Source organism: Narcine bancroftii, chromosome 3 (genome assembly GCF_036971445.1).
Source record: "Narcine bancroftii isolate sNarBan1 chromosome 3, sNarBan1.hap1, whole genome shotgun sequence".
NCBI classification, from domain to species: Eukaryota; Metazoa; Chordata; class Chondrichthyes; order Torpediniformes; family Narcinidae; genus Narcine; species Narcine bancroftii.
Window position 1 is genome coordinate 363,445,623 of NC_091471.1, and position 25,565 is coordinate 363,471,187.

The 25,565-nt window shown below is 42.9% G+C and overlaps 1 protein-coding gene and 1 long non-coding RNA gene across 5 annotated transcripts in view; one reads left to right on the forward strand and one right to left on the reverse strand.

The window, feature by feature from the left end:
* Positions 1-25,565, reverse strand: part of bahcc1b (BAH domain and coiled-coil containing 1b) — a 421,144-nt gene that overhangs the window by 16,504 nt on the left and 379,075 nt on the right. For 3 of the 4 annotated variants that reach the window (XM_069930138.1, XM_069930136.1, XM_069930134.1), the window contains one exon: positions 13,981-14,201. The gene's annotated coding sequence lies outside the window, so the exon portion shown is untranslated. Of the gene's footprint in view, positions 1-1,377; positions 1,814-13,980; positions 14,202-25,565 lie in introns of those variants that run through there. The other variant, XM_069930135.1, reaches the window with a different exon arrangement.
* LOC138759543 (uncharacterized) lies at positions 6,989-17,125 on the forward strand. Its single transcript, XR_011354917.1, has 3 exons — positions 6,989-7,063; positions 7,248-7,422; positions 16,143-17,125. It is a non-coding gene; the product is annotated as an uncharacterized lncRNA (long non-coding RNA).

Genomic DNA, 25,565 nt, shown 5'->3' on the forward strand with positions numbered 1-25,565 from the left:
TCTCACTTAGACCAAACCTTTGCAAATGCACTCCCGTGCATTTTTCAGAAACAAAGAATTGATGTGTGAAGAACATGGCCAATATGGGCTCTAACTTCCATTGGATCCATTTCCCAGATAATAACGTCTACTCATATCCATTGAGAGGAGTAAAATGGCAGAAATGTTCCAAGATCCGTTGCATTTGCACTAGGAGTTTAATGTGTGCAAACTCACTTCAATTGGGCTTGAAGATCAAACAAACCAATTACTGGAATGTGAATCACTTTGTTAGATCTCTTCTGTAATGGTAAGATGCTCACTTTGATCGCATTTTGACATCAGGTCGAGACTTGCACTGACACTGATAGAAAGTTAAAAGCAATTTATTTTGGATGAAGATTATAGAAAGGCATTTTTGAAAAAATTCCATAGCATTTAATATTTTTCAAAAGGAACTGCAGAGATTTGCATCCAGATTGTTTTTTTTTGCATTTAACCATGTTGTTTTTGTTTTATTTACACTCACTTATATGTTAGTGCAATCACCTGTTTATCTGTAAACTTTGAACAACATAGTATATTCAGCAGTGCGCAATGCTGTCGTACCTGTTCAACAAGGTTTCTTATCTGAATCGGGCTGAGACCAGTTTACATTACAAAAGGGAACCATGCGGCCAAGTTTCTTTGTTTCTTGTCCCAAGTTATTTGTTGAGTTACTTACTGGTTACAGACTCACCCTATTTGACCTGTATTATGATGCAACCATAAGATTTCCGTCTCATTCTTCCAAAGAACCCTCTGGACAATGTCATCTCCAGATCCAAATGAACCAAAGTCATTGCAAAGTGTGCAAGGTTGTCTCATCTGAAAGTCTGAATGGAGTAGAGCTCATTCTGAAATGTTTAAAGATCATTGAGACCCTCGTAACAACTTCCTGCCAGGTTTGAGATTTCCACAGTCCTCTGCATAAAGACCATCCCTCTCTTTTTTTCTCAAATGTAGATTCTTCTTCTTTTCTTTGGCTTGGCTTCGCGGACAAAGATTAATGGAGGGGTAATGTCCAATTCAGCTGCAGGCTCGTTTGTGGCTGACAAGTCCGATGCGGGACAGGCAGACACGGTTGCAAGAGAAAATTGGTTGCGCACAGTAAAAGGCCCTTCTGGCCCATGAGATCGAGCCCCCTGCCACAGGGCCGAATTAATGTTGTTGCAAAAGTAGCATACGCGACAGGCCCCGTATTTTAAAGGGACCCCGCCGTTTATGGCAGTACGATAAATTATGAATTTAAACATTTTCTTTTCCATCTTTGTGCAGAACTATAAGGTTAGTGATTTTAGCCAATTATCACCTTTAATCAGGGTTATTAACGCAGGCTATGGGTGCGCTGTATCTCATCACCATCCGTCGCCCCTCACCCCATCTTACTCACGAAACGGCAGCAGGGGTGCAGTGCTGTCAAAGTTCACTGGAGCATCACTCCGGCATCTGACCAGGCCACTTCGGGGCCGCGCCGGCAGCTCACGAAGACGGCTCAATGCGAGAGCAATGGCCGTCTTTGTTACGCACAATCCCCCCACCCCATGCAGCCGGGACCGATCTGCCTGTGTCAGCACTGGGGAAAAGCAGAGCGGTTCCAGCTGCATGAGGGATTATGGGTAACGAAGATGGCCATTGATCCTGCATTGAGTCAGCCACCATAAGTACGTTTTGTTTTAATGTGGGAGATTCTTTATGGCGATGAATGTTCAAGTCTTGCTTCATTGGCAGTTTCTGGTTGCTTGGAAGACTCAGTGGTGAAAAGTTGTTTGCGCCGAGCAGGATAATGAGGTACCTAACAAGACACAAAACCAATAATATGACTCCTCCCAATACTTAGCAAAAAGAGACACAGGGTCATTGCAGTTGGAGGCAAGTTTGCAGATTGGTTATTCCAGGAAATGTGTTATGATTACTATTAACCGCAATAATGTGCTTGGAAATGTGAACAGCCTTTATTTTTTTCCTACGACTGCGACTGTAACCAGGGAGCTAATCTGGAATCCAGGTCGCTTAATCGATGTGGCGCCACGAAAGTCCCAAGAGAATCAGCAGTAAATCCATAAAGGTGCGCCAAAGCAGGCAGGAAGATAGCGGGTTTGAAAATGCAAAGCAGTCCTTAGTTCATCTTAAGGAATCTCACTCCTTGTGGCGTGTCCACATTTGCTGTTTGTTTACACAGTCGAAGCATAACATCGAGGGAGAGAAGAGTTGCCACAAGTAATGACAATATCCATTTTAAAAATAAAAATATTCCATGTGAAGATAATCGACCCACCGGTGTCAATTAATGAATATCTAAACATGTGTGCCAGAAATGATGTAGCTTAGCAATGGTCCATAATCGGTTCCTCTGACCTCGTCTTTGTGCTGGTGTCACACTCCGCATGCACCGTCAATGCGCCATTCAGCACTATTTATATACTACGGGGCCCGCAATATTTTAATCCAACACTACCCCCCCCCCACCTTCCTGAATGCATCATTTGACAAACAATCCTCAAATATTTGAAGGGTGGTGGGTTACTGGAGAACCCGGAGGAATCCAATGCAGGCACAGCGAGTGTGGTGGAACACAGTACTGTGGGCATGTCCTCACTGGGCTGGGCAGGCTGGCCCACCTTCTGTACCTGTAGCCATCCCACCCCCTGACCACCCACCAACCTTCTGCAGTTGGTTTAGACATGAATGGAGCTGTCAGGCCACAATTGAGCAGTAGGTCCCTCTGGAGGAGCACTGAAAGATGCGTCTCTGCTCCACCCAGGTCCACACCAGCTATCGTTATGGCTACGACAGTCTCACCGCCATCTCCCGTCATGGCTAGAGAGTGACAAATCAAATCCTGTTCACCAAACCCAGTGGCATCATACGAAGAAGCAGAAAAATCTGTTAAGCCAGAAATTACAAAAGCAAGGAAGCTGAAGCAGGGACAAACAAGAACAATAGAACTGAATTAATATCTTTCTGTGCCTTCCAGCAGGTATTGAAAACATCATGACCTAGCCTTGGTTGTTCTATTTTTGACACACCTTTTGCTGCAGTGTTTCATTGGTGCCGAAACTATTGTTCAGTTATCTGTACACCATCAAGGACTTGTCCCATGATGGCCTGCTTTACTAAATGAAAGTCATAAACTATTCTTGAAAGTAGGCCTACATTGGCAGTTTGCCTCATGGAGTTTTAACTGAACTTTCACCAGAACAATCACAGCAAACGGTTCAGTTTGTAAGTTGCTCTGATATCAGGAGACTGCGGGGCATGTGGGACGTAGCTTTAGGCCCTCGATTCCCCAGTTGCAGCCTCGGTATTTGCTGGCCTGAGGCAAATGATGAATAGGAGGCGAGGATCTTCCTCACAGAGCCGGCAGGGGAAAGCAGAGGGAAGGTCTGTTTCAGGACGAGTGACTGATGGCAGCCCAGTATTGGCAGAGGTCTGGGAGCAGATTGCTTGCCCGCACTCTCTACTGAGACAGTGGGAATCTTGTGGTGGCACGGGTTTGTGGAGGTGGTGGCTGGACTGGGGGTGGGGGGGGGGGGGCGGTGGTGGTGTGGGGAGAGGGAAGAACGTTAAGGTTGGGACACAAAACTACAAAATGATACAGAAGAAAGTCCATGCTGTAAAGGTGCCAGCATCCGAATGATCGAATGCATTTGCAAGCAGTCTGCCACAGGCAGTAGAGTGGGTAGTTCACTGCAGTAAATTCAACTAGCAGTCAAATCAAAGCAAATAATGCAGGGTTATAGCTGCAGACCCCAACTCCACACAATTCTAATTCTATTCCCCCAGCCTCTGGCAATCCGGTGCCTGAGCTCTGGAATTCCTGCCACAATCCCAGCCCCTCCCCCAGCCCACAACATCCTGATTATCTGTTAAGGAAATTTTTAGATTCTTTTCTTTTAGACGAAGATTAACCAGTATTTCTTTGTGGCCTGTATTCATTATTTTTAAAATTTGATAAATGGCCAAGGAAGTGCTTTGGAATTTCACTAATTCAAAGGAGATACATAAATCCATGTTGTGTGTGGCTGGGTGCCATCAATAAAGTAGAACTCCTGTCGTATGAGGTATGAAGATGCCCTTCCATGCCAAGATGTCCCATAAATTTCGGGGAAAAAAAGTTCCTCATTGGTCCACCCGAGTTTTTGGCAGATTAACTCCAAATATTTTAATTTAATGTGTGTAATTGTAGTTGTTTTTATGAAGTACTTGGTTGGCTGCAGCAAGTAAGAACTTCGGTGCACAAGTACAATATATATGGCAATAAACTCATCCTCAAATGCCACCTCACTGCTGACCTGTACTCCTGGCAACACTGACCCTTCCAGGCTGGAGACAACCATGCCATTGTTTCTTGGAGAGCACACAGAACGTCAGGAGGCGGAATCCTAGATCACGGAGCCACCATCTCCGGGAACATTTCTCCTTTGTCCCTCCAATGCAAACTGTACTCAGAATTCATTTCTTGGGAAATGGTATCATTGGTAAGGCTGGTGTTTCATTCCAATCCCTATTTGCCCTTGAGAAGGTAATTCCTCTGATATTCTATCCTCTGGTCACTTGTGCTGAACTTGCACAACAAACCAATGCTTCAATGGACGGGTGTGCTGTTATTTTCAAAAACCTGTGCGCATCACGTGATGTACTTTTTGATACATCATTGGATCAAATGCAGTTGCGATTTGAGACCTTCAACAACCTTCATTAATATTTTTGTTCCACCTTGTTTGCTTCCTGAAAACAAATTGAGGATTATGGTAACCAACGTCAAGATGAACACACAAAGATAATTTCAGATTTGCTGTATCATGCAGGAAGCCAGAGATACATGAACTTTAATTGAATTTAATATGTATAATTATACAATGACGTTGACACATTGCGCTAGTTCAACTGACCTAAATATGTTTTGTCGCTGATTTTTGTTTGTACTCAGCATCTGATGCCTCTCGTTTTAAATTCCAACAATAGTCGGCCCCGATATGGGTTTTCCATGGTTGCAATGACCTGGTGAAATCTTTCACCGTGTTCATCACTGACCGTACCAAGATCGGCAGGGAATACGTCCAAGTGCAAATGCAGAAAATGAATTTTCAGTGACATGTTTGCACTTCATGGTTTTGTATGTTTGAAGCAGACTTAAAATATGAGAGGAAATCACAAAAATAGGTTATATTTATATAATGGTACGCAAGGGGAAAATTTTAAGCTGATTTTTGTGATCAGCAGTCCAAAATCTATAAAATACACCTAAAAGTGTTCAGGAAGCAAAATCGTCGTAATGGACATGTTAAGCTGCAACTCTAACCTTGACACTGACGCCTCAATTAGTGAGTAGAACATGCTCCCTGGACAGGAATGATAATGGAATCATCCGTAAAATAGGCCATTATAACATCATGTATGAAGTGTTTCTGAGCTGGAAACCTGCTTTAAACCCTTGCCCACCCCTGTTGTACACTGGGTGTTAGGACCCAAGTAACTCTCTGCCCTCCCTGATGATTAATGCTGCTGGTGGGAATTTGTCACAAAGCCAGAAATGAAGTGCCCCATGCCTTGATTAGGAGAGGTTGCTTGTGAAAGCTCATGTTGGGCCATGAATGGTCTGGAAGATAGTGGACCATTGCTGAGGACTGGTTAGCAGCTATAATGTGTGCTAACAGACATCCCAGATATCTCAGTGCCTTTGGGTGGATGTTATGGAAGACAATGTGTCCCCATCCCCTTATTCAGCTGCACAGCTTTCTTTGGCCCAGAGACCTCTCAATAGTAATCTCAAAAGTAATTACTGGCCCTTGAGGACACTGTATTTCCAGGAAAAAGCGGGATGTGGAGTGAAAAGTTAGAAAGAGAAATACGGGGGTAGGTAGAGAGGTGGGTAGGATGGCAACAGTGGAACCAGATGGGGGTGGGGGAATCACCTAAAATTTGAAAAATATGATGCGTTGTTCCTCATTTCATTTACTTTTGGCCTTGCTCCAATAATGGATAGGGTGAGGCATGAATATTGTTGTGGGAATGATTGGGGAGTTGAAATGGAAGCTCAGGCTTAGACCCATAAACAGAGCATAGGTATTCGGCAAAACGGTCACCCAATCTGTCTTTGGCCTCACCAATGTTCGGAGAACACTGAGTGCAGTAGATTAGGTTGGGCATGCAAAACTGTAGTAATGATGCTATCCCCCCTCCCAGAGGTCTCTCTGGCTCTCGGATCTTCTGAATGATGCCTGATCATCTCTTGGTCCCTCCCCGGTTACTTCCCCCTTTAGATCCATAATATCATCCCCTTTTCACTTTGTCTCAATAATGGGGTAGCACGATTGCAACGCTTTTACAGCACCAGTGATCCGGACAGGGGTTCGAATCCCTTGCTGTCTGTAAGGAGTTTGTACGTTCTCCCTGCGTCTGCGTGGGTTACCTTCTGGGTGCTTTGGTTTCCTCCCACCATTCAAAAAATGTATGGGGGTTTAAGGTCAAATGGGCAGCACGAGCTCATGGGCCAGAAGAGGCTGTTACTGTACTGTATGCCTACATTTTAAAGGTCCAGACATAATAACGTTGACATCTATTTCTATCTATGGATGCTGGCTGAACGATTGAGTTCCTACAGGAATTTTTTGTTCGTGCAAGATTCCAACAGCTACAGTTTTTTGTGTTTAACTATTTTTACATATAGATCAAGCAAAGCTAAATCTGTGTGGCAAATAATCTTTGTTGGAAGCTGTATTTGCAGCAATCAGTATGAAAAGGAAGCGTCTACCTTGACAATCGTAAAAACACAAACACATACACACAAGATTTACAGGGAGGCGGAAGACTTGTCGATCTGATTGATGTGTGGTCATGTTAAGGGTTTAATTTGCTAACAGGAAGTGAAATGTCCTGATGCAAACACTTCCTGCCCTGGGAATCCTTTTCAGAACAGTTTGTCTTTTTGACCTTGGCGTTATTTTGATGTTCATCTCCTTTGTCCCTGGAGAAGTGAAAGGAACGCTGTCCAGAGCTGCCGTTCCTGATTGCCCTCCAATTCTTCTTGACTGAGATGCAGGTGTGTGGATGTAAAGCAAGAATAAAATTCAGCCTCAGTGATATCTTTAAGCATCTGGATCCATTGTCAAAGTTCATAAATAATAATGGCTGTTTGAACAAGCTGCCTAACGATCATAATGGGGGGAAAAAAAAAAGCATTTTTTTAAAAATCAGTGACAATTTGTACTTTTCTGACCCTCCAGCCTCCCTCAGCACCAAGGGAAGCAAGGCTAGAGGAACTGCTACCTTGCAACACAGGATTCAATCCTGACCTCAGATGCAGTCTGGATGGAGTTTACATGTTCTCCTTGTGACCACACAGGCTTCCTCTGGATGCTCCGGTTTCCTCCCTCATCCCAGATGTGTGGTTTGGTGTCTGTATCCTTTGTAATACCAGTGAGATGGGGCCTCTGTACACCCAGGAGATAAGATTTATGAGGATTAGATTAATTCAGGAGTAATTTTATGCTTGGCGATTCCTTTATTTTCAGCTTTCCTGATGAATTGGCATCTTGGCAGTTGAGCATACAAGCCAGCAAAATACCAGGTTTATCAATGCTGCATTAGGCAATGTCAGACTGCATAGCATAGCGATAACAGAAAATAAATGGATGAGAGATTGTGGGGGACTGAAGCAAGGGAAAGGCAGCCAAAGTTCTCTTGATGCCCAAACATGCACAGGGGATTGCATTCTGTGGCAATGAACCCTAACACTCTTTCTTCAGATTCATTCCTGAAAATTTGTTATTCAACTTTGGGCTGTAGTTATACATGGAAGAGAAGGGGCCCAACATTAGGAATGCCAGGACTAAATAATGGGAATTATTTATTTTTAAAATCCATAAATGTTTTCTCATATTTCTTCCAGTAGTTTTAACTCCCCCATCTCCAAAGATGTGCAGCATTTATATCTTTCTTTTCAGCAGGTCTCTGGCATCTTGCCTAAATCTGAATCTCAAGTTTGATTGTTAAACTTTTCAACTGCAAAGCTTTACGGATGAGATAGATCAGAGATGTCCCCGCTAAACACATCGTCAAACACGTACAAAGTTTATGTCAAGGGTTGCTGGAGAGTGAACAGGGGTTGAAATATTAATCGATTTCCCATGAGTTTCGAAATCATTCCCATTCCAAATCTCAGCCCAATCCCAAAATCTCGATGCTCCAGTGCAGTGATTTTAGAGATGTTATTTTCAAGATCCACAAAAATCAATCGAAGCAATGAGTGTAAAAGGCAAAGAAACACAGAGTTTTGTTCCTTGAGAGACATATGGAAAAGGATGAGACAAAGGTTGGAGGAGTTGTGGATGGAGTTGAGGGCTGTCAAAGGTTACAAGAGGGCAGAGACAGGATACAGTGTTGGGCAGAAAAGTGACAGATAGATTTCAATGCAGCTAAGTGTGAGGTGCTACTTTTTGGAAGGACTAACTAGAAGGCTGAGTACAGGGTTAATGGTCGGTTGCTTAAGAATGTGTTTGCACAGAGGGACCTTGAGGTCCATATCCCTACATCCCTCAGGTCGCCGCACAGGTTGTTAGGATAATTAAGAAGGCATCTGGGATGCTGGGATTCCTTAATGGGGGATTGAATTCAGGAGTAGAGGGGTCATGTTACAACTCTACAAATCTTTGGTAAGACCACTCTTCGAGTATTGTGTTCAGTTCTAGTCACCTCATTATAGGAAGGATGTGGAAGGTATGGAGAGGGGGCAGAGGAGATTTATCAGGATGCTGCCTGGATTGGGGAAACAAGCCTTATTGCAGCACAGAAGGACGAGAGGAGACTTGATAGAGGTGTAAAAGATTATGAGAGGCATAGATAGGGTGGGTAGTCAGCACATATTTCCCAGGGCAGGATCAGCAAACACCAGAGGATATGTGTACAAAGTTAAGGGAGGGAAATTTAGGGGCGATGTCTAGGGTAAGTTTTTTTTGCACAGAGAGTAGTGGGTGCTTTGAATGCTTTGCCAGAGATGGTGAAACATTAGGGACATTTAAGAAACTCTTAGACACAAGGATGAAAGGAAAATAGAAGGTTATGGGATAGGAAGGGTTTAGATTTTTTAAGGAATATATGGGTCACCATGACATCGAGGGCTGAAGGGCCTGTACTGTGCTGTATTTTTCTATGTTCTATGAGAGTAGAAGTTTATGACCATAGAATCATCGAGTTTGGCAGGACGGAAATGGGCCCTTTCATTCAACTTGTTCATGCTAACCAAGATGTAAACCTGAACTCGTCCCATTTGACTGTGTTTGGCCTGTCTTTTACATGATATAATTATACCTACCTCTACCACTTCCTCTGGCAGCTTATTTCATATATCCACCACCCTCTGTGTGGAACCCACGAGCAATTCCCTCTATTATAGGATTATACTCATTGGTGTGTAGAAGATGATGGGTGGAGTATGCAGAAACATGTTTATTCATTGAAGAAGGGAGGTTATTTCCACGGGCAGGTGTTACTAGAACTAGGGACTTGAAGCTAGATACCTCAAGATTCAAGCGAGTAGATTTAAGACAGAGGACGAACTACTTCTCCCAGAGAGTAGTGAATCTGTGGAAAACCTGCCCAATGAACCAGCGGACATTGCCTCATTAAATGTATTTTAGACGTAGATAAATAGATTTTTGAATCGCGCGGAAGTGGAGCTGAGTAGGCGATCAGCTCAGCCATGATCTTATTGACTGGCGGAGCAGGCTCAACAAACAGGGCCCTCCAGTACCGGAACTCGCGTCACGCTGACCTAAGCGTGTACGCGTGCTCCTGGTCTGTACCAGAAGGGAAGGACCCGTGGCGCCATCTTTGTCGTGGCTCCTCCGCTGACCGCTTATAACAAGCGGAACTGGTTTGCAGCTACAAATATGAGCACCGCCAGAAGTTAATAAAAGCCCTGATGGATTCACAACCCCAGCCTTTTGAGATTATTGATGGTGGATCACTATCACAAGGAAAGGCATTGAAGGGCTGAATGGCCTGGATTGAATCAAGATGGAATGGAAGGATATGCACAGTATAGGTCTAGGGCTGACTAGCCAGTTTCAGTGCTGCCAACCACATGCCTGCACACTACATTTTATGCATTTATCGCTGCATTTATTTTCTGAACCATTGAGGGAGCTGTGCCCTGCTCTTGGTTTGGTGGAAGATATGGCCAACAAGCATATTTTTTTGTGACTAATAACAGCAACACAGGTGGGAATGAGGTAAGGTTATCTGCTTTCTATACAGCCACTCCCTTGCTGAAAAATTTTCCGCAAAGACATAAAACATAAAATCCACTGACAACAATGAGCCCAAGGGCTTTCAAATTCAAGCCAAGACTTAGAGAAGAAACAAGAAACATTCACCTTCTTATTTATCACTGTCCAAATGAAACTAGTTTTACATCTTCAGCAGAGATACATTACGTTAAGCCTGATGCCTGCAAGAGCAGAGACATTTATTTCCTGTCTATTTACTGGCCTGATTTTGTGCTCTCAATGGGAACGGATTCTGACTAATGCCAGGCATTAGTGTGATTTTCTAAAAACTACTCATTCATAAACTTTGTGGATAAACCAGGAGGTCATCGCCAAAGGAGGATTTTTAATCAGAAATGCTGTTTCTGCTAGAAGCCAACACATTTTCTTCCCCCCCCCCAATCTGTAACTAGCTTTTGGCCTTGGAAACAAAACCGGGCAGATCCCATTATTTTCATTTGCACACGTCATCGCACTGATTGTTGCGCCTTATACAAACGAAATCTATCAGTAATTGAAAATAAACAATGAACTTGCGCAGGTGGATGGAAGGAAAGGGGCTTTGCCACCATGTCCTTTTGTCCCAAAGACACGTTGTGCAAATCCTGGGACGAAAAAGAATTTTTACCTTTTGAAGTGTGCAACAGCTGGGCTGAATGGGGAGGTTGTGGTGTGCCGTACAGAGGATCAGGAGATGACCCAGCAGGGAAAGATGGATGTAGTTTATACCAATCTGCATAAATCAGCTACATTTAAGAGGATGGGTTCTGGATCAGAAACAACATCCAAAACACATTAGAAATATGACATTGTAATACCAGTCGACCTTGAACTACAATCCAACCCAGACACAGGGGGTAAAGTAGAATAATCAACTAACCAAACATGTGGAACACTCAATGTGATTTTAATTTACTTAGCCATAAATAATAGCACTAAAACAGAGGAAATGACATTATAACAGAACCTCTGGACACAGGACAGACGCTGTATGTTCTCTGATTGATTAAGCAGACATTGGGTTCCTAACGACCTCCTCATTAACAGAAAAAGATTCCAGGAGGCAGGATTTTAGAGTCCAGTGTGTTCTCTGACCATTGCAGTACCTTTTTAAAAAAATGCATCCTGACTTGCTCTTGTGCTGGCCCCATGTGCCTGATGTTTGCTTTGATGACCCTGCCTTCAGACCAAGCAACAGGTTGTTAAGAGATTGGAATTCAGATGAATTCAAGCCACCCAAAACAGTTGTAGGCTGCCAGAAGGGAGGGGGCGTGTGAGCAAGTTGGGGGGATTGGGGGGGGGGGTAAGGGATTGGAGGCATGGACAAATACACACAAGGGCAGCTGTAATCGCACACTGCACCTCCTACAAACAGCAGTGCACAGGCATTGTCACGCAAATACTGGCTAGGTTGTGGCCTGCTATTTGCTCGTCACATTTAGTCCTGTTGTCTCCCCAGCAATTCTGAATAATGACCTCCTTCGCAAGAATGGACTAGAATAGTTACAACTGAAAATGATCTCATCCTTCTGTATAACTCCTCCTACATCCCTTTTAGGTTCCAGTGCTCTTTCTAAACATGATCACCGTTGTAATGTAGGAAACATAGCAGCTGATATACTGTATAGACAGGAAGCTCCCACTAAGAGCTATTGACTTGGTAAAGTGACGGAAATTCTAAAGAACATTTCAGCATTTTTATCTTCAAAACAATAGTTCTACCTGAAAGATGATCGATAAACACAATTGAATACTTTGGCATGTTAAATCATGATGTGATCCTCCAGGTCAATGATGGACAGAGTGTACAGGGGTCTGACCATGATATCGCCGCAATGTATCACTGATAGTACATGTGCAATATTGCCCTGCAGGTATGTGATCTACTGCCGATTCCTCACCACCTGCCTGACAGGAACCAACTAAACTCTTGATCTCAATCTCCTCTGAACCATTGCTTCAATCTCTACCATCTTGGTCTCTCCAACTTCTACTTCATCTTCTCTAAGTCCACACATCTCTTTGTGTATTGCCCTAATCTTATTGACCAATTTTACCTTCCCTTCATTTTCTCAGATATCTCCCCAACAAGTTTAACATCCCTTGAACCTGATACTTCTCAAGCCTCACCATCTCACCCAAGTAGTTGACTGCAATAAACTTCCCCACACTATCTCAGATTTCCAATTTATTGTCAGAGTACATACAGGACCTCAAATACAACCCTGAGATTCCTTTTTCTTGCGGGCGAAGCAGAATTACCACTTACTGGTAATGCAAAAAGACTGTACACAGCGTATACATGTAAATTTTTTGAAAAATTGTAAACAGGTAACAAATATAAACAAATTGACTGTGCAATACACAGAGAATAAATAAAAAAAATCATGAAGTGCAGAAGAGTCCTTAAATGAGTCCCTGACTGAGTTTGTCATTGAGGAGTCTGATGGTGGAGGGTAGCAGCTGTTCCTAAACCCAGTGATGCAAGTCTTGTGGCACCTAGACCTCTTTCCTGATGGTAACAGGAAGAACAGAGCATGTGCTGGTGATGTGGATTCTTTATGATTGCTGCGTGTTCCTTGTAGATGTTCTCAAAAGTGGGGAGGGTTTTGCCTGTAATGTCCTGGACTGTACCCATTATCTTTTGGAGGGCTTTACACTGGGGGGGGGGGGGGGTTATTGGTGTCCCCATATCAGCTGGTCAGCACACTTTCCAACATTCCTCTGTAGAAATTTGCCAGGGTTTCTGGTGTCATACCAAACTTCTGCAAACTCCTGAGGAAGTAGAAGTGCTTTCTTCATGATGCCATTCATGTGTTAGATCCAGGAAAGATCCTCTGAGATAATGACTCTCAAAAACTTAAATTTGCTCATCCTCTCCACCTCTGATTCTCCAGTGTTCTCTGGATTGTATTCCTCTGGCTTTCCCTCCCTCAAGTTAACAATCAGCTCCTTAGTTTTGGTGACATTGAGTGCAAGGTTGTTGTTGGTGCACCATTCAGTCAAGTTTTCAATCTCCCTCCTGTATGCTGATGCATCCCCTTCCTTTATACAACCCACTACCATGGTATCATTGGAAAATTTGTAGATGGTGTTAATGTCATACTAAGCTACACAATCGTAGGAATAAAGTGAGTAGAGCAGGGGGCTAAAAATACAGCCTTGTGCTACTCCAGTCGTGATGGGGGATTGTTGAGAATTTCTTACCGATCCTCACTGATTGTGGGCTGGAGGTGAGAAGATCCAATTACACAGTGGAGTGTTGAGTCCCAGGTCTTGGAGTTTGCTGATCAGTTTTGAAGGGAAAATAGTGGTAAATGCTGAACTGTGGTCAATAAAGAGCATCCTAATGAATGCATCTTTACTGTCCAGTAAACTCCCACCAGAGCAGTGGTTCTCTAAAAGTGGGCCATGATGTGTGTCCATGTGGACCTTAAAAAATGTTAAAAAAAATACTTTAAATTATATAAAGATGTGGGTTGTTTTTTTTAAAAAAACAGAACTGCTTTTGATTTGAAAATATTGCTCAGTCATCACCACTAGTGGGCCATGGCATGTTAGGCCAGGTGGGCCTAAGACCGAGAAAGGTTGAGAACCACTGCACTGGAGGAAATTATACAGGAATAGACTTTCTGCACGACTAATGCAATCCCTGCACTGTGCCTCTTCAACACATGAAAGGCCCACTTACCACTCTAATGGATCTCAGTGATGTTGATAGTAGGACATGTATTTTCCAGCACACCAGGGATCCCTTCAGAATAGGCCCATACAGTATTTCATGTCCTTTCCCAAACAGAGGCTTCATTTAGCATTTCATCTGTAAGATGGCATCTCCAACAATGTAGCATTCCCCCAGGACTTTTGAATAGATTTTTCAGACAGGTTTCCAACACATTTTCAATAATAGGCCTGTAGGAAAAAAAAATACCCATTAGCGTTTGATCCTTATAAAAGAATAGTTATTTTTTACCTTGAAATGATCAAGAGGTACTGCAGGTTTGCAGGCTTCCATTCCTACTCAATGTTACCAACTCTTAAGTACTGCCCCAAGCCATTTATGCAATATATATTAATTTGGATTTAGCATCTCCAATTTCAGTTTATACTGACCTGGCGCAAAACTTAAAAGAATATCCAGCTTTGTGCTTTTCATGTCCTTAAATTGAAGGACTAAATTCCCGTAAAAGAATTTTGCAATTTATTACACAAGGTGCTTGGTGGGGTGAACGAACCTCTTGAGACAGCCTGATAAAATGAATGCATCAGTTGGGAAGCCTTTTATGCTGAAGGGAAAACAGATGCCTTGGACTGATGGTGCTCCTTCCTGACCACCAGGGATATTGATGAATAAATCAGACCACAAAAAAACTGGGTTTCAGAATTGGATTTTAGTTTATCCAAGGCCCAAAATGACATCCAAAATACAGGCAATTGTCCATCCATTTCAGTCCAAGTTAGGGGATAATGGAAACTAATTATCCAATGATTAATGGAGGGGGAATTAAAAATTATCATGAATAAACTCTTAAAGCAGGCGTAACATAGATGAAAAGACACCAAGTTCAGGAAGAAATAAAACTGTAATATCTCAGGAGATCACACGTGAACAATTTTTGTGCCTGCGACTTCTTTCTGATTGCAGCCACTCTAAACCAATAAACTGAAGGTAGTTTAGTTCACCATCATAGCCTTGCACATCTGTAGCATGCACTAGACAAAAATGCTGAGACCACACATTCCATTTCCTTAAAAACAGATTCAATCTGCCCAAAATTACTCTTTTGAATATATGAGAGAATTGTTCCAATTTAGACAGTCTATAAATTTACTTCAGATTTTAGCATCCAATGAACTCTTTTGTTATGTTGTTCGTTCAGGCATGCAATAAAGATACAACTGCCAAAGAAACATCTTTTATTGAAGACAATCAACATTCAACTAACATCAGTTGCTGGTACAACAATGTATGAAACTTACCACACACTGGGCGCAATTCTTAAAGGTGCACTCACATTCATGTAAACTATGACTTAAACAAAAAATACCAACCCCTGTAAACCTATAACCATCTGCACATATTAAATTATTCCTTCAATTAACTGTTAATACCAGTGAAAATATACACTTAAATAATCATTAAGAGAAATTTAATCAGACATAATTAAAAAAAAATTCCTTGGCGACGAACACCTCTAGAAACTGACTTAACGTTACTTTTGTAATCCCTGATAGTTTTCATGGATCAGTTTTCAAACAGATCTCAGACAGAACTAACATGCTTGACTGTGTAAACACACATACTTTGCATTACAAGTTTCTGCACAGCAAGGGTAAGACAGAATCTAATGTAATCATTAATTACATTATGATGATCATTTATATGCCGTTTTATCTTGCACTAAATGCCATAAATGCAATCATATCATATCCTCTCTTCAACCTCCTCTGTTCATGCGTCCGATCACACTCCGGCTTGTATTTTGATTTTCCATCTTGATGCAGTGGCACAGTTGGTGCAACGCCTTTACAGCGCCAGTGATCGGGACCGGACCAAGGTTCAAATCCCACGCTGTCTGTAAGGAGTTTGTAGGTTTTCCCTGTGTCTGTGTGGGATTTCTCCTCCCACCATTCTAAAACGTACAGGGGTGTAGGTTAATGGGTGGCACAGACTTGTGGGCCGAAATGGCCTGACACTGTTTGATTAAATTAAATTAATACAGTACTTTTTCTCTTTCATCTTGTTCAAGTTGAATATAAAAAGTCATTGCCTCTGACCTTGTTCCTCTGGATTATTTCCATGGTTCTTCAATTGAGCCTTAACTGTTTTTAATCTCCTTTGTTTTACTCAAGCTACTGAGTTGACATTTTCAAGCACAAGCCCATAGAGATCTTCAAAATCTCCTCAGCACAACATAGTCCCTTCCCACCTACTTCTGGCATCAAACACCCAATTGGAACTCGATTGAATTTGATCTTTGACTTCCTAACTGGAAGACCACAGTCACTGAGGATTCCCAACAACATTTCCTCCTCACTGACAATCAGCCACCTCAAGGATGCGTGCTTAGCCCTCTGTTCTACTCACTCGACACCCATGACTGTGTGGCTAGGCACAAGTCAAATGACATCTACAAATTTGCGGGTTACATCACAGTTGTCAGCAGAATTGCAGATGGCAATGAGGAAGCCCACAGGAGGGAGATAGATCAGCTCGTTGAGTGGTGTCAGAACACAATCTTGAACTCATCATCAGTAAAACTAAGGAGCTAATCATAGGCTTCAAGGGAAAGCCAAGAAAACACAAGCCATTCCTCATCGAGGGACCAGATTCCTGGCTGTCAACATTTCTGAAGATCTATTCTGGGACCATCATGTCAATGCAAACATGAAGAAGGAATGCCAATGGCAATATTTCATTAGGTGTTTGAGGAGATTTGCTATGTCACCGAAGTCACTTGCAAATTTCTATAGATCTACCCTGGAGACCATTCTGACTGGTTGCATTACTGTCGGGCATGGATGTGCCAATGCACAGGGCAGAATGTGCTACAGAGAGTTGTAAACTTGGCCAGCACCATCATGGGCACGAGTCATCACTCCATTAAGAATCGGTGCCTCAAGAAAGCAGATTCTATCATCAAGGATTCTCACCCTCCAGGTCATGCCCTTTTCTCACTGCTTCCATCAGGAAGGAGGTACAGGAGACTGAAGACACACACTTAATTTTGCAAAAACAGCTTCTTCCCTTCTGCCATCAGATTTCTGAATGAGCAGTGAACCTATGGACACTACGTCACTTTTTCTTTTTTACTGTAGTTATTTACTTTTTTAACATCATGAATTCACTAAATTGTAATTTGTATTAATTTTTGCACCTTGTTCTGCTCAATACCTCTGCTGCAAACGACAAATTTCATGACACACGTTCATGGTAATAAACCGGATTCTGATTCACCGCATTCTGTAGACAACTGACGATTAGATTTACTTCATCCTTTCCCAGAACTTGCGCAGTCTCATTCACTACATCATCCAAATCAGTGGCATTAGGCCGAGTAGGCTGAAACCTAGGGGCCCAGAAGGTAAGGGGGCTAGAGCTCCTAGGAACTCAGTAAAGGGTAGCCAGGTCTCACCTATTGTTTCACACTTATTGAACTTCTGAAGCCGGTGGCTGTGGGCCAGAGTCAGCGTTGCGCCGTTGCCGGGGTGATGCGCACAGTGGTGTCTGGGGGCTGGCGGCGGCAGTAGCATGTGCAATCCTCCACCTTCCCAAAGAAAACGACTCAATTTTTAACATCCAATTCGGTCAGGGAGACCTTAAAAATCTAATCGTTTGGTGGGAAGTTGGAGGGGTAGGTGTTGAATTAAAGCAGCTCACGCAGAGCATCTGGAGGCAGCGTCTTCACCGCCGCTGAGCACCTGGGGTCTCTTCCTGCGGCACGCACTCTGCCGACATGGTGGGGGTGGGAGGATGTGACCAACACTCTGAACTTGCTCTGAGTGTTTGCCACACCCCACCATGTCAACAGTGTGTGAGCTGCTGGAGGAGACCCCGGGGGCAGTGAGGTTCACCCAGACTCCGTGTCGCAGCTCAGGGTCCGGGTGCTGAAGCAGAGACAGAGTTGGCCGCTGGGTTTGGGGGATGAGTTCTTGCTCAAGTTTCTTCGAGCCCATGACTTCGACGTTAATCTGGCACTGACTGTAGGCTCATTGAAACGGATAAACCAAGACTGGGGGCGGGTGGGAGAAAACAACCATCCACATGATGGAGGAAAACTCAGAAGAATGTAAGTATGGGTCGCAGTCCGATATTTCCGCGGTTCACTGTCTCCGTGGGCCAAGGCCGTGGTGAAAAGAAAAGTATGAATTGAAAACAATTCAGGAAGCAGTAAAGGCGGGGCGGTTGGCTGGTAAAACCCTGGAGGGGGGTGGGCGTGGGGGTTGTTGTGCAGCAGGGAACTGATGATGAAGTCCCCACCACCCCTACCAGCAGGTGGCACCAAGACACCCCACTACTGGCCCAACACCTCCCCTCCTCATGTACCCCTCTACACTGGGCTATTGCCAACCGCCACGCCCATCAATTCTATCCTGCCAACGCCAAGCACAGTGTATACACGCACACTCTGAGTACATACCCAGCGGATAAATTTAAAATACGTGAGGGGGGACCAAGGTCAGGGGGAGCCTTACTAAAGCTCAACCTAGGGACCCAGGTGATAGTTAATCCTCTACTGATCCAAATTAATTGAAAGGACCTAGCTGTAAATTCCCATGCCAATCATTTCACCTTCCACTGATCCATGGATCCTTTCAAGGTGATGAGAGTCATCCTGACCTGCGGGTGAACCAACTGTGCAAAAAACTTGAAACAGATTATGGAGTCTTCATTCACATTGCTCGCCACTGAAGATCCAAAAATTGAAATTGTTCTGAAAGTCCATTGGCAGCATAAGTGAACCAAAGACTGGCAATTATCCTCAACCATGAACTCCACATTACAGTCAGCCCATTGGGAGTTGATATCATTCCCTCTCCAGACATCAAAGGTCTGTTCAACCTTTTGTCAAAGGAAGAGATTACCCAGTGGATTAGATAATTGCATCAATCTCACCGACTCCGGGAAGCCCAAGGGCAATGACCATTCATTATGAAGAAGGTATAGAAGCCCTCATGTGTCAGGAGACTGCAAGAACTCAGCATGTATGGTGGAAGGAGAGCACCCCAGGGAGTGTGTTGATTGTCAGTAAGGAGGAGATGTTGTTACCAATCCGCACTGACTGGTCTTCTGATGAGGAAGTCCAGGATCAGATTCAATCAAATTCAGATTGGGCTTGATGTTCACACCGCCAGGCACCCCTGCTCCACCTGTGGCAAACTCTACAGATCCCACATTGGCCTCAACAACGACAAATGCTAATAGCTACGCAACTTCCTTCTCCATGTGAAATTGAATCTACAGTTGCACAACTGACGCCAAGAATGGGATACAGGAAACCTTGGTTATATAGGAGGCAAGCTGAGGAGGTAATCAAGGGGAGTTATTCTGCATTTTTATGAGCTTCTGAAACCCTCTGGCATCAGCATCATTTCCAAGACAGTGAGCATGACAATTCCCTGTCTTAACCTACTGCCTGAGACAAAGCAATTGAACCCAACAAACATCAAACTATACTGGAAAACAAAATGTTTCCAAAAAGTTTACTTTTTGAAAAAAAATTGGGGAGTATGATAGACAACCTCAAGCTGGACACAAAGATAGTCTCAGATTTGCTGAATCACGTAGGAACTTGGAGGGACACTTTTATTGACTTTAGTGTGTTTAATCCTTTAATGACGCTGACAAATCGTATTAGTTCAACTGACCTAAAAATGTTCTGCCGGTGATTTGCATTTGTATTCAGCATCCGATGCCTCTCGTGTCAGTGTCCAACAATAGCGGACCAGCCCTTCTCCACTGTCAGAATATCCTGGTGGAACCTCTCACCATGTTCATCACTGACGGCACCAAGATCAGCGGGGAAGAGGTCCAAGTGCCAATGAAGAAAATGAATTTTCAATGGTATGGTCTTGTATGCTTGAAGTAGACTTAAAATATGACAGGAATTCTCAAAAATAGGTTATATCTAAATAAAACAGTAGACGATAGGAAAATATTAAGTTGATTTTCACGATCAGTAGCCTAATATCTATATAAAAAAACAGCCAAGAGTGTTAAGGAAGCAAGATCTTCATTATCCAGTGTGATCAGTGGCATGGAGGTCCAGATGACCGAGTACCTTCTGTTACTGGATTTCATGGGCAGTTAAGTCCCCTATATGAGAAGTTGCATTCACGGTGACCTTGTACACCCACAGCAAGTATAACTGCACGATTCCTGAAAATAAACAATGCGCTTACTGCAAACTGAGCTTTAAAACCTTCAAGTCACTTTTTCCTCTGACTAGATACTGGGACTGCAATTTAATCAATCAAACAATAGCAAGACAATATGAAAAATGATCATCCAAATGAAGAGATTTTAAGGTGGTATGTAAGTGCAGAGTTGTCAAAAGAAAATATTTTAAATCTGTTGGTATTCTCAATGTGCTTGATGAAAAATGATATAAAACTTCATAAAATTACAATTTAAACATGTCAGTGCAGTGGAATTGGATTTACGTTGACTTTTTAAATAAACTCTGGATCTGCCCCAATGCTGAGATATCTGGCGCCCACAAACGAAACTTGAAATTGAATCCTGAGCTAACGAGATTTCACACTCAGATTTCTCAGAACCTGGACTGTTCCAAACCCTTAAACGCTCTTGGTTTGGGGGTGGATGGGAGAGGAGAATGGGAGCAGATTTGTGCAGGAAATATTTCAGTCGCTGTAAAACATTCCAGGTTTTTCTTTTACACTCTTCAAATTAAAGAAGCATTTTGTTTCAAAATTGTTTTGTAAAATCTTGCACTGAGAGTTTCTTTTGCGCTACAGCAGAGTTTGCCTTTCTGCTAGACAGTGTCACCGTGTTTCAGAAAGCACTGATCCCTTCACCGCCACCATCCCCAGATTTGTGCCTGTGATTTATGTGGAGAACTGTGGGCTACAGCTGTTGTTGTTGTGTTTAAAGTCCACTTTTTTATAACAGGACATAATTTTTCTTGTCTAACCCTACCAGAAAGCTGTCACATTACTTCACAGAAACTGCCTTGCATCACGCACAGGTGAAAACAATATCACAAAGTGACGCACGCCGGAGGGATATATTTATGATTTACCTTCTGTGGGGGACAAAGTAGGGCATACTCAGGACCTTACACCAGTAGCAGTCTGTTCTTACTAACAAGCTTGTGATGCTCACAGACATACATCTTCGACTAAGGCCCGTGAATTTTCTCGAAAGGAGGGGAAGAAAGCACAAGTTCACAGAATGGAAAATGTGGGAGTAGGCCATTCTGTTCCGTGTTCCTGCTTTGGAACTCCATGAGATTATGGCTGATCTTTCGTGTGAATACCATGTTCAATACTGACCTTGTTTCTAGTGACCTTTTCTTTGGAGGTCTCTCGGGATTGTGGATTACTTGCTTCCACTTGTTTTTTTTCTAAAATGCAGACATGCAACACGGTAACAGACCTTTCCATCCCACGAGCTGGCACCACCAATCAACTTGCATCCCGGTATATTTTGAAGGGTGAGAGGAAACCGGAGCACCCAGAGGAAACCCATGCAAACACAAGGAGAACATACAAACTCCTTATGGATGCGCCTGCTTGGCGCTGCGACAGTGTCGCTCTAACTGCTACGCTAATTGTGCCACTTTGTGGTCTCAGAGGTTAAATTTACATTTTTAATGTAATATTTATAGATTTTAAAATTTAGGCAAACGGTACGGTAAACAGGTCCTTCCAATCCATAAGCGCATGCAACCAAATGATCTACAACCCCCATATATTTTGAAGGATGGGAGGAAATTGTAGCACCCAGAGGAATCCCATTCAGACACGGGGAGAAGGTACATTCTCCTGACAGACAGCATTGGATCCGGGTCTTTAGTGTGTAGTAGCGTCATGCAAACCACTGCGCTGGCCCTGGTCCATGACTGAGGATGCCTAAGTGGGAACTGTCTACTCTGCCACAGATGGGAGAGAGGTTCCCAATTGGGTTGGGAGGACTTGTCCGAAAGCTTGTGAGGTGGGACATTACCTCTGTTGTTGATGCTGGATTTCCATCTGTTCCCAGTGTATGGATTGAAGGTTCTCAACAACATCCTGAAAGCTCCTTTTCTACCCTGAGAAATCACAGGCCAGATATTCCAAGGAGTCACTGAGAACATTCATCGATGCTTGGAGAACATCCTGGAATCTTTTCCTCCATCTGTTTGATAATGTCTTCCTGTGACAAGGCTTAGAATAGAGCATCAAATGTCTGGTGTCAATTACACAAATCATGTCAAGAAACCATGCTGGGAAAACTCAGCAGGTCAAACAGTAGCAAAGGTAAAAGATACATAACCAATGTTTTGGGCTTTACCAAAGTATGAGCAAAATGTAGGCAGTTGCTCGAACAAAATGGTGGGGTGGTGGGGGGGGGGGGGGGAGGAGCACAGGTAGGGAATAGGGGGTTAAGGATCTGGAGACAGTATCACATTAGTGCCTTGAGGTGCTGTAGGTAATTCTTGTCCCAATAAGCTATTTACATCAGGTTTGATCTTCAAACACCCTTCTCTTCTTTGGTCCATTGGCTGTGTTGATGTACTAAAGGTGATGGAGAATTTCATCATCAATGTCTGTTTTTGCCGAGAGGCAGCTCCTGACACGTGGGAAGAGGTCCATGTTCTCCTGGAGTCTTTGCGTGAACCTTTCTTGTCAGAGGGTGGTGTCATACAGTGAGAGCTGATCGAGGGTGGAAGGCTCACGCTCTTACAAGCTTCAGTGCCCGAGTCAACTCAGCCTGTAAACATGCACACGTGCACGAAGTGAATATGTTGTACACCTTCGCTCCCAAAGTTGGGTGATTTTGGTTTTGAACTGGGGGGGGCAACATTATAGTGATGGTTTCTGCATCACACCCCCAAGCTGGGAGGTGAGGTGCAACACTGCAGTGACACTGACTTGCTTGACACCAACCTGAATTGAGATGGGTTCCAGTGTGAAGCCATTGACTCTGTCGATGGCCTGCACACTGTCATGAAAGGAGTAAGTTCAATAACAGGTAGTTCTAAAAGATGCTGTCTAACCGGACCAGAACAGAGAATTCCAAAGATTTACCACTCTCTTGGTGAATAAATTTCTTCTCATCTTCTTTCAGAGAGCGTTAAACCTTTATTTTGAGACAGTGACCCCTTTAGACACCCCAGCCACTGGAATAATCAACTCTACAACCACCGTGTCAAGCCCCTTAAGAATTTTAGATGTTTCTTATTCTTCCAAAAGTCCTGACAACTAGATTTGACAAACTCATGATCTCAGGAATCAATCTTCTAACCTTTGCTGTATTGTTTAAATTGAAAGTATATCATTCTCAGCTAGGGAGACTAGACCTGTACATAATATTCATATACTGTTTCACTGGGGAATGAGATAATTGGAGCAAGACGTCTCCACTCTGATGGTCAAATTCTTTTGTATTAAAGGCCATACAGTTTGCCTCCCTAATTGCCTGCTGAGCCGACACATTAACTTTCAGTGATTCATGTTAAGGGCACCCAGGTATCTTTGAATACCAATGCCTTTCACTCTTTTGTCATTTTAAAAGTACCCTGCCTTTCTATTTTTTTTCTACCTAAGACAGCAGAAATTCAGCAAGTCAGGAATTAGGAAATTTCCCTTGACAGAAACATATTCATTCAAATTATTTCTTGCAATTTAATATTCATTCAGAGATTGGCAGTTTTGGAAACACATTTCAGACCCGGGTTTTATCAGTTGGTACAAATTGCTCGACCACAGTGACTTTACCCATGCACAAGACATTCTCCGGATCAAATTCAGTGCCAGCGTGAGGCTCCATTTTGTCATTTAGAAGAGAGTGCTGGCCTAGTGATCCCCTGGATATGGGAAGAATGTGCAGTGGCATGCAAACTTTATTTGATCCACGTGGCCTAAAGCATTTCTGACAATTCCAGAAACTTACACAATCACTGCCTTTCCTTATCTGGAAGGAAGTGGTTTACAGATAAGGAATACGCTTTACTAAGTTCTTCCACTTGCATCTTATGCTGTCGGTAGGCCCAAGACTGCTTGGAAAGGATATAATATTCCGTGAATATATAGTACAATAAATACATTTTCTGCAGTGGTTCAATAACCATGTACTTAGTATGATTCTATCTTTCAATATTTTTTTGGTTTGAGAAAATGCATTGAAATTCATCAGTCGTTGAAGGTGAACATTTTGCAATAGCTTGCAAGTTTTCTGGAGATGCAAGAAGCTCTGATTGGTCTGATATTTATGCAGTTCAAATCTCCAAAACACAAACGTTATTTTTTAAAAAATTCTGCGTGCAAATTTGATCCAATTTAAATTGCCTTCCCCAGTGGGAGGCCAATCTAAATTGTGAATAGATCTTGCCTCATGCTCTTTGCTATCGAGACGTGAACAGAAACACCATCCTTCTTAACTGTCAAAAGAAAAATAGTAACAGAGCAAATCTCCTAACTGACAACAGATGTAAAAATGGTTTTGCTCAAGTTACATTATGCTATATGATTGAGGAGGTTCTCTTTTAGCATAGGAGCCTTTGAGTTATTTTAGAAACTTATTTTGTACTTTGTTATGTGACAGATTATTGGAAGATGTTTTCAAATGCCACCGCACCTAATCCAAAATGGCAGCAGCCAAAACAGGCATCTTTAACTTTTTACAATCACCCTGCTTTGCACCAATTTTAACAATATAATTTACATTCCATCATTAAAACTGAAAATGTATTTAATTATTGTAAAGACATGGTGCAGTTTTCTCCTGATGGAGCATAAATTCAGAGATAGGGAGCCTTAATGCGACTGGCACTAAATGTAAACTATAACTCGTGCTCTGCATTCCATCAAGTCCCAGTGGCAGAATTCATATTTCAGACAAGGAAAAAGACGTCAAATATTTCAGACCCTTTTTAAGCACGAAGACTTTAGGATCCAACCCAGAAATCCTGCTTTGGTGAGGGGGATCTTGCCCGCTCCTTTACCAATCGGGAGAGTAGCACATGTTGGCATGATGTTTGGGTCAAGCACAATGTGAAATTAAATGCCATTGTTTAGCAGGCTTCAGCCAAGTTAGTTTCTGGATAACCAGGAAAAGATACTATGGAACAAACGCAGATACTGCTGGCGACACTCAGCCTGCTCAGCACCATCTGTGCAGAAAAGAAATGAGCTCACATTTCGGGTATGGAGCCACGGTCAAAACAAAGTAAGCCCCAGAGTCAGGCATTTATAGAAGGAGATAGAACTTAAAGCAATGCCGAACCTTTCATTAGTGTGAGGGAGCAACGTAGGAAACACAGCCGTGACAGAAATGATCAAATGGTTTGTTGCCATTAGAATTGAGTAAGAGTAGAATTTGGTCAGGACCAGTGCTAATTTTTTTTTAGGTGCCGGAGCTGACAAAATGCCTACCATTCCCTACATCCTCTCTCTGCATAGGTCACACCAATGTGTGTACCTCCTCATTACATGAACGGGGCAAGGGAGTTGGTGTAACATAGGGTTAGGTTAGGGTTAGGGTTAGGGTTATGAATAGGGGTTCTTATAACGTCAAGCACTAATCCAATATGAAAAAAATATTAGGAATTC